The sequence below is a fragment of the Coptis chinensis genome, chromosome 6 (assembly GCF_015680905.1).
Source record: "Coptis chinensis isolate HL-2020 chromosome 6, ASM1568090v1, whole genome shotgun sequence".
Lineage (NCBI taxonomy): Eukaryota > Viridiplantae > Streptophyta > Magnoliopsida > Ranunculales > Ranunculaceae > Coptis > Coptis chinensis.
In genome coordinates, this window is record NC_141461.1 from 19517925 (window position 1) to 19528754 (window position 10830).

At 35.8% G+C, this 10830-nt stretch overlaps 1 long non-coding RNA gene across 1 annotated transcript; it reads left to right on the forward strand.

Annotated features, from left to right (window-relative positions):
* The first annotated feature begins 1085 nt into the window (after positions 1–1085).
* Positions 1086–10796, forward strand: LOC147491980 (uncharacterized). The gene is made up of 4 exons (XR_015199745.1): positions 1086–1371; positions 1595–1655; positions 10546–10600; positions 10676–10796. It is a non-coding gene; the product is annotated as an uncharacterized LOC147491980 (long non-coding RNA).
* The last annotated feature ends 34 nt before the right edge of the window (positions 10797–10830 follow it).

Sequence of the window (10830 nt, forward strand, 5' to 3'; positions counted from 1 at the left end):
AAGATATTTGAATCAGTTAATTAAGATTCTGTTTGAATTAGCTAGTATTGTGAATTTGAAACTCAATCAACTTGCCGTGTTCAATGTTCTTTCGGAGTAATACTACACTGACACAGAAAAAATGACACTGTCAATACACAATAACGTGACATGTTGCAACGTTGATGTTACAATAGTGAAAATATGTGCCAAAAATCTCTTCTCTCTATCTCAAAACACTTATTCTATTTCCAATATCATATTTCCATTCTCTTTTTTCCATTCTCATATTTTTTTTCTTCATAACAAATCATTCATTTCATTAATTTTCATAGTGCAACATTGATATTGCAGTGGTTTTCGTGATGCAGTATTGACATTGCAGTTGTATTTCTCAGTACAACATTAATGTTGCAGTGATTTTCATGGTGCCACATTGATGTTGCAGTAGTATTTCTCGAAACAACATTAATGTTGCAGTGGTTTTCATAGTGTAATATTGATGTTGCAGTGTTATTTCTCGGTGCAATATTGATGTTGCAGCGGTAATTTTTCATAGTACAACATTGATATAAGTGTCACGTTACATTGTCGGTCAAATGTGTCAATTTTTCTGTGTCAGTGTAGAATTATTGGTTTTTTAGGTACACACCGTACACGTCCCCATCCAAGAAAATGCATGCTCAATAAACTGCAATATCACAGTTAAACAAAAAGTTTCCAAGCCATTCTAAATCTTAATGGCTGATCAATTTATCCCGCTTTTCTTTCATGCAGCAGTACTTGATTGGATTTGAGACAAAACGAATCATCAAGATAGGATAATAATCACACACACTATCAACATCCTAGACAATCAAGACCACAATTCGGACCCCTTAAACAATTCTATCAAGAATAGGCACTACTACAAAAATGCAATAAGATAGCGTTTATTTAATAGCAGTTATAAAAAAACGCTATGCTTTTATTGGGATAGCGTTTACTTATCGAGCGCTATCAAAATTTTACACTGGCCAACTTACAATTGCGTTTGGATGAATAGCGCTACATAATTGATTGCGTTTTGGGCCAATTGCTATCTTCTATTGCTAGAGGGCCCAATTTAAGCCCGCTAAAAATGAAAAACCCAGCCAATTTTTAGCTCGCGCCCTTCTTTTTTGACTCAATTTTCTTCTTTCCGAATTAAGAACTAAAAAAGGAAAACAGCCACCACTGTTTTCTCTCTAATCCAAACCCTCCAATCACCCCACCACCACATTTATCTCCACCGACCCATCAATTCATTCCTTCTCTTCATCTCAAAACAAAGCCAAAAAGTTTTATCGGATAAACCCAGTCGTCAAAAGTCGGAGAAAAGGTTGCGAAGAAAAGCTAAAAACAGATTATAATGTAATGTGCTCATCTTCTCTTTCATAAAAAAAAAAACCCCATGTGTTTTCATTTCCATCTTTATTTTTAACAAATAAAAATTCGTCTTTTGAATTTTTGTTAAAAAAATTCATCTTTGTTAAAGTTTTTGAATTTTAGTTCCATTTCAGTCTTAGTTATTTTGTCTTTATTTCAATTTTACTTCAATTGTTTTTTTTTTCTTGTTTGTGTACTGGGTGTTCAGGTGAATTGAGTTTGAAGAAATTAAGCCAAACAACGTGAACATCTCAAGCCTGAATATTTTGGTAAGTTCATCAAATTCATCCATCTTCTCATATTTGATTCTAAAATTATATGTTATTGTACAAAGTCAAACTCCAACTTAGTCGTCTGATGATTATTTGTGAATTTGGGTTTTGTGTTGTATGAAGTGTTAAATTGCTTTAGTGAATTATGAACTGTAGTGTTTGTTATTGGTTTGTATATTTGATATTTTTAATTAATCATGAATTGGCACTACAAAAGAAACGACTTTACCCGGACCGACGAAAACTGATGCAAGACCGTGGAAAATGCTCGACGGCATAGGCTTCGGGCGGTTCAAATTAGTCGAATAGGCCGTCGGCGTTGATAACCTTTGTCGATGAACATTCCAACAGTTTTAGACACTACTTCTAGGATCTCGCATAGAGTCATATACACGATGTAGTGGATTAAGTGATAGATGCATAGGAGTCTCACTTCCCATACCATAACGTGGTGTCTCACCGTTGAAACGAAAAAGTCGAAGCTCAACAAACAAACCAACTTTTAAGAAACAGATAACCGACAACCAATTACATATTATTACCGATATGGAGTTGAAACAACAATATTATCCCTAATATTTTTGAAAATGTTGCCACGTGAAACTTTGTAGAGGTTTTCAAGGAAAAGGGGGACTAAGCAGTTCAAAAATTGAAAGCAACAAATTCTTGTGGAATTCTAAATGAAACAAAGAAGATTGAACAATAGCAAATGGCCCTATTATCTCAAAGAAGGATAAAAATAACCATACAAGAGCCACAAATTATCGGGTTCGAAGGTATAGAATTGTTCAACTGCCACAATGACTACTGAAACTATTGTAATACGCTTTGGGGATGACAAATGTTGCAAATTTAAAGTACTGAAATCAAGTTAGAGAACCATCACAAAAAAATAACTGAAAATGAACAGATAGTGAAACCTCGTATACAATGCACTTGAAAGCATATATGTAATAGAGTATCAAAGGAAAGTAAGAGGGTTATGATTATCTAAATAGGCCATCCGTGCGTAAGGCCTCAGATTATTGTCTTTATCGTGTAATATGTAGGAAATGCATGACAAACACATTAACAAAGACATATCAGATTTGTCATTTTTAACATAGCAAAATGAGGTGGCGATATATATACTACATTACTACTACTAAAACTGCCCACTAGATGTACAAATTTACGATGGGTACTTGTTTATTTCCATTAGCCACAAGGACTGCTGAAATCCATCTATGGGAAATTAGATAAAGATTAATTAGCTCTTTGTTAGAGCCAAACACAACAATTTGGATAAAGTTCCTTGGGTACCAAAACAGTGAAGGAAATCAAGACTAGAGAGTAAAAGGCCAACTATGTGCAAAATCCACCACACGAGGCTAGGGGATAACTACAATTGTTTATAGCCCGATATGAAAATGAAAAAATAGATTAAATTTAGATAATCTGATTCGGATTTATGCTACTTCTACAAGAATTTATAATGGACATTTCAATCGTAAACATTAAGGAAACAAAAAAGTATATGTCAAAAGCTCTATAAACCCGATTGTGGTGAACTTAAGAGAAGTGGACAACATTATGAAACCGCCCCATTGTTCATTTCTTGGATGTCAACAAATTTGTGTATGTCACTCCATTTCTTTCTCAAGGGAAGGTTTTCCCTGCACACATTCAATACAATTAGTAGTAGACGGAGAGAGTTTAAATATCTAAACATTCTTCAGACTTTTGTATTAAGCAAGGTGAAGGGAGAAAAGAAATTACAGCTGTTATACAATTCGAAAGTGTAGGACTTCGTCATTTAACACATTTGAAAGTTGAATCACATTAAAAAAGGGAGATCAAGATGTTGGGAAGTGTTTTTACAATGACTTGGCAATAAAATTGGTCGATGGGATTGAATCTGGCACAAGCAAAACCAACCTCACCTAATATCCTTCTACTTTTCAGTATGAAGAAGTACCTTCGCAATGGAATCATGGAATAATTGACCTCAGCAATAACAGTTGTCTCCTCATGAACTGCAGTTTCAATTATCTCACCAAACTGCGAAGTAGAAGAAAAGCTCATGTTGGTGACTATCATTAAAACACTGAACACTTCAGATTAAAGACGTTTTACTGATCCAACAAGTGTTGAATGACCCCCAAATCATGTAAGAGCCACTAGAGTCTCGAGCTGGTGAGCAAGTTGCCACAAACAACTGTCAACAAAATAAAAAAGAATAGATACAAAATTCACAAACCCATTTTCAATCTCAGAAATATATAACGGAGAATTAGATTTGAAAAACACCTAATTATCAGCTGCCCTGGAAACATAATGGGAAAGAAAAGATCAGTAAATGAACACGAAGGTATATTGTATCATGAAGGAACTATAATCATGGTATTGCATAAGGGACAAGCTTAATCAGGCGATAGAATCAATCATATAACAGGCTCGATGATGACAAGAATATGACTCATGATATACTCTTGCCTTGTTCTCTGTACTAGCTCCCCACGATTCCTCACCAAGACTCATGTTGAATGCTCTGGATAGCAAATAAGATGAGCACCTGGTATCCAATCATAGTAACTTTAATATTAGCAAGCAAGCAGAACATTTAACAGAGAAAAGATCTACGTTTATACTGTGAGAGTTTTAAGATGAGAATAAAATATGATGATAATAATAATAATGACGATGATGATAATAATAAAAACGAAAACATACAATTAGAAGACCACTAGCACCAAAGAGCTAAGTTTGCACTAAATTAAGAATACTTCTCTCAACCAAAAGTTTGTATTACTACAAAAGGTCAAAACCCCCCATTCATCTTGCGAAAAGAGAAACTATCCAACACAAAATAGAACCAAATTGAAGCCCCACCACATTAAGCATCACTAACTAGATGGCTGCAAAAAATAGTTTTGACATTCTTTGTAAATGATTTTGGTGAATGACATATCTGAAGCACACACCAAGAAAAACAAAGGTTAGAAGATGTCCAATTCATCACTTGGCCTAATTGTCCGAGATCATGGTATTATGCATCTTCCAGAGGTCGACTAAACACCAGATATATATTGGTCACAGACCAGGCGGTCCAGGCCAGTATCACCATAAGTGGATGCAAAGTATCAGAATGAAGTTTCTTTTGTTAATTCCTACATATATAATAAGTACCTGTATCCACAACAGTAGGTCTATCACCAGAAGTGAAGTTGTCAGATTCCTTGAAGGAAATATCTCCAGGTGCGTTGATGTCAAACAGATGCACCTGCCGATCATCAAAAATGAAAGTGTCTAAAATTCATCAAACTACATGCCCTAGTTATCAAAGGGCCTAAATGACACCATGGTAGCATAATTTAAGCTGACTTATCGAAATTAATTCAAATACCTTCATGTGCTCAGCCAGTAGTTCTCCATCTGTTCCAAATATACAGCTGGTATTATACAACCTCCCACCACATTGTTCAGGTATAGATCCACCAACTATAGTGATCCCTTTATTATGTGCAACTTCCGATAGCATCTTGAATGATGGTGATACATTTTTGTCCCTAAAATCCTCAGTAAAATTTAAGAAATTATCACTTGCATAAGGACAGTTCACTCAGTTCCACATTTCCTGCATTTTAAACTCCCACATGAAGCAATGATGTAGAAAACTACCATGCATATGTAAATACTAAATACTCTTGTGAATCACACATTAGTTTGTGCTTGGTATTTGGAAGAGATATGCCTACCGTTAATCCTCTCGTAGAACCGTTGGGTACCCATTGAGATTGCCCGATAGATGGTCGATTATACCCGGCCGGACATAATGTGTTGGGAACTTCCTACGCATCGAATCCGTCGAGTATTCTTTATGGCCTCGGTCGGGTAAACTCATTTTTTGGTAGTGTGGGGTGTTTGTATGCGTTATGTTGAATCATTTGTAATTAGTGAATTATGAATTGGGGTTATGTAATTTTATGCCAAAATTATTAGTAATTAGATAACATCAAAACATGCATAATTAAACTAGTTTATATATTTTTTTCTTGAGAAAAGGAATAGAAAATTTCATCATTTGGTCGGGTAATGCATGTTTATTGCTCGTCTCTATTGCCAATAATTTATAGCCTATATGAATGATTACTTGAATTTCAATTTTTCAGTTTTTGATTGTAGCTTTCTTTTATTTTGGTTGTACTAATAACTAGTACTATTGGTGGTTCATGTTTACTTAATCTATGGTTCAATTGTTCTTTGGTTCAAGTTTTGATCGTTGATTTATGTGATAATGTGTTCTAGTTTCAGCAATGTAGTTTAGCGTGCTTTGATGTAGGTGTAGGTTAAATAACTATGGAAGTGGTTTAGCGACTTAACTCTTTTGCTTATGTCAGATCAGATTTGAAGTTAGGAAGTGGTAGCATAATGATGGATAAAGCTTGGGTCCATTGGCAGAGGTTCTGAAAAAAAGTCCTTATATTGCCTTTCATAAAATTTGACATATATTTACCACATTTAGTAATTTCTTTTTTGTTTTTCTTCTATTTTGTTTGGTTTTGTTTTGTTTTGTTTTTTTTTTAATAGAAATGAAGTAGAGTATAGAAAAGCGGCTGAGAACTTTGTGGAACTTGCTAAAACTAGAACTGGAGAAAAGAAATTGAGATGTCCTTGCAAAGTATGTCAGAATTTTCGTCGTGGAGATGATAACAAGGTCATCGAACACTTGGTGATAAATGGTATGGATATGACGTATACTACTTGGTTTTGGCACGGGGAGCCACTAGATGCAGTGCAATCTGGTATAGAAACCACAGAGACACATGAATTATGTGAAGCTGCATTTGAGCATGACGATGCTTTTCGAACCGATTATCAAGAGAGAATGGGTGCAGAGTTTGAAGAGTTCTTTGAAAATGCTGAACTCCCTCTATATCCGAGGTTGCACCAAATACACAAAGTTGGCAGCAAAAAATGTTGTCTTGTACAAGCTTAAAGTTACGCATGGTGTTTGGATAGTTTTTTGATGGGCTTCTAAGGGTATTGCAAGATATGTTACCAGTGAGGGAACACCATTCCCGACTCCTCATACTCGGCAGACTTCGTTAATCAAAGAGTTTCAACTCGAAGAGAAAAAGATACACGCTTGTGTTAACGATTGTTATCTTTTTAGGGATGAGAAAATTGATGAGTGTCCAAAATGCAATTCTTAGCGATGGTTTGTGGATGAGAAGACCAATGAGATTAAAAAAGGTGTTCCCGCAAGGTGTTAAGGTATTTTCCTATAATACCAAGGTTTAAAAAGAATGTTTCAATTGCCAAAGATGGCTGAACATTTAAGGTGGCATCACAACAACAACAAGTACAGATGGTAACATCGCGACACCCAAGATGGAGGCATGGCAAGAAGTTGACAAGAAATGGCCATTGTTCTCGCAGAGCCACACAACCTTAGACTTGGTCTTGCTACTGATGGAGTTAACCCATTTAGTAATCTTAGTTCAATGCATAGTTGCTGGCCAGTCATGTTGTGTACATACAATCTCCCGCCATGGCTATGCATGAGAAAGGAACATTTGATGCTAGCATTACTGATTCCTGGAAAAAAGCAACCTGGAAATGAAATCAACGTATATCTACAACCACTTATCGATGATTTAATGGAGTTGTGGAATAAAGGAGTGGAGGTTTATGATGCATTTACTAAGACTATCTTCAACCTAAAGGCAGTACTAATGTGGACTGTGAATGATTTTCCCACCCTTGGGAACTTAGCCGGTTGCACAACAAAGGGTAAAACTGCATGCCCTACTTGTGGTGTTAATACAAATTCAATGTGGTTGCCCTTTAGTGGTAAAACAGTTTACATGGATCATAGATGTTTCCTCCTCTAGCCAAATCACTCATTTCGAAAGAAAAGAAGATGGTTCAATGGAAAGCATGAATATCGGGAGAAACCTAAAGTTATGTCTGGTTCAGAAATTAAGGTTGTGGTGGACAAAATAGAAAATGACTTTGGAAAAGATGAAAACAAAACGAAGAAGAGGAAGAGGGAAGAACATGTTCTAATGTGGAAGAAGAGGTCAATATTTTTTGATTTGCCTTATTGGGAGGTAATGTTTTATACTTTCCACATATATATATATATATATATTTTGAAGTAATTATCTAGAAGCCTAGGTTGACCACTCTGAACTCTATGCCCTAAGATGTCTATAACAACTCTGTCACTACATACTATCCATGCTTGTGCTGAAAATATAGAATGTACCATTGTAGAATTGTACTTGTCAATTAAATTAAGTGTTCAAACCTCTACTCCATACTACCTGAGGTTGAACCAAACCCAAGTATGCTCTAGTTATGTGCCTGGGGCAGTATATTTTTAACAAGACCCCTGCTGAATTACTAAAGGCCTTAGGAGTTTTAAATAATTTTAAGACACATTGTGACACTGTTTGATACTATTTAGGTGGAATCTGACTCGACTAGTGTGGAAATAGTCTAAGGGGAGTAAGGGCCACAGTTACTGATGGAAAGGCGGTCAGTTCACTAAAATGAACTGATATTTTGGCCTAACTAGAAATGTATGACCTTATGACACTTGCATTATCATGCCCCCATTGCACCCTCTAGAGTGCACTGCATGCCCCCATACTCAGTGGTCCTCCACCCTCTTAGATACCCTAGGTAAGCCAACTTTATTTTTTTTGAGCAATATTAATTTTTTTCGAATTTTTCAGTATAATCCTTTGCGTCACAATGTGGACGTAATGCACCAAGAGAAAAATGTGTGCGAAAGCATTATTGCCACATTATTTAATGTGAAGAACAAATCAAAGGACCATCTTAAGTCTCGCCAAGATTTGCAACAGTTGGGAATTAGGCATGAATTGCATCCGTAAGTTCGTGGCAAATGAACTTATCTTCCACCGCACCACACACACACTATCGAAAAGTTGAAAAAAGGATTTTTGCAAGAGATTACAAGATTTAAAAAGCTACCTTATGGCTATAGCTCAAATATCGGGAGGGTTATATCGGGGATGAGTTCAAGATTTCAGATCTCAAGTCCCATGATTTCCATGTTTTAATGCAACAATTTTTGTCCGCATTGTTGTTAAGGGGCTTCTTCCGAAAGGACCGAGGACTGCAATTTTTCACTTATGTGCCTTTTACAATGAATTATGCAAAAAGTCGTTAATCTGGAGAGACTAAAAAAGCTCGAGAGAGACGTTGCGAGAGACTTTGTGCATGTTAGAAAGGTTCTTCCCTCCATCCTTCTTTGATATTATGATCCATTTAACAATTCATTTAGCACGAGAAGACCGGGCTTGGTGGACCAGTTCATTTGCGTTGGATGTATGCTTTTGAAAGGTGAATTTATACTCATTCATAAAACGTTAATGATTATATTCCACTACTTGTTTCTTATTTACTATTGATGTTATTTCTTGTCTTTAGATACATGAAAGAGTTGAAAGGATATGTCAGAAACTTTGCAAGACCTGAGGGTTCCATTGCAAAGTGCTATCTTGCGGAAGAGGGCATGAGATTTTGTAGTGAATTTATGAAACAAACCGTTGAGATAAGTACTCGCCGAAGTAAAAATGATAGTTTTGCAAGTGATGCAATACTTGATGGTAGGCTGAATTCTAGAGGAGTTTCGATTAGATTAAGTAAAGAAAGGTTACATGCTGCCCATCTATATGTGTTGTTCAATACAGCTGTAGTCGAGCCATATTTTGAGTGAGTATGGTAATAATTATTGAAATTTAGAGTTTTGAAAAGACGTACCTTAATTTTCTTTTTACCATTTTTCTTTGGTTAGAAAGCATATGGATGAGCTACTGGAAGCAAAACAAACAACTCTCAAGAAATGGAAATTTGTTGTGGAAGAGACATGTAGAAAAGTTTTCGAATGGCTACGTGAGAAGGTTCAGGTTGTGACTTTTGTGTATTTGCGTTACCCTTTTTACATATGTAGATAATAATCGTGATACTTATGTATGAATTTGGACAGATTGTAGAGGACACTAGTGAGAATATCTCTCGAGACATTAAAGTGGATTGCCAATGGACCGAGGGAAGTTAGCAATGTCGATTTCTTCATTTATTGTCAAAGGTCAACGTTACCACAAGAAAAGTGCTGAGAAGTCCAACCAAAATAGTGGTGTTTCACTTGAGTCAACAACTATGTGTAGATCTAGTTCAAAGGACGTAAAACCAAGTCATGAACAATGTTTCTTACTATGGGTCATCAAAGATATAATTTTGCTCGACTACATTGGCTTCCAAGTGCCTGTTTTTTTTTGTGATTGGGCAAATGTAGGAAATGGTGTCAAGGTGGAAGATGGATTTACTTTGGTTAACCTCCATCAAGGACAACGCCACTTCGAAAAAGAACCATTCATTTTAGCATCACAAGCTTAAAACAGTCTTTTTATTCAAGGGACAACAATGATTCCAATTGGTATGTTGTATTACAATCCCCACCAAGAGGGCGTCATGACTTGGATATGTATGAGGAGAATGTCGATATATTCTCAGGACCACTAGATGTTTCGAGAATTGACAAGAACATTGATGATGAAGATGGTAGCTATGTTAGAAAGGACTGTGAGGGAGACTATGTGTAGTGCATGTACTTTTCGGCAATTTAGTAAAAACATTTTTGTATTAATATTTTCGCTATGAGTTCCGTTGTTTAGTTATGGTAGTTTTTCCTATTAATATTAGTATTTGATTTGTTTGGCACTTCGGTTGTTTGTTCATCTTAGTATGAGTATTGGTTGTTTGTTTTATTAATATTTGTTGTGATTTGTTTTGGTACTCTCTCTGTCTTGTTCATATCAATTTTGTGTCTTGATGTTTTCTGCCACATTATGCATCGTTGACATTTCAGGATTTTGACAAGGACGTAAAGACACTTCACTTCAAACAAAATGTCGAAAGCGGAGGTAAGACTTTTGTTGATAATGTTTGTGTATACACATGTTTCTCATTTAAAGTAATTTTTGTTGGCATGTTGACAGAGTTCAAAACAAGCTAAGAAAAGGAAACTTAATGAAAGACTAGCTATTGTAGCTGCTCTTAGGAATACATCAAATGCCGGGATACGATATCAAATAGAAGTGATGGTAGTCTACCACACTCAACCTCTCAAACCAATGAGTCCCACTTGTCAAAG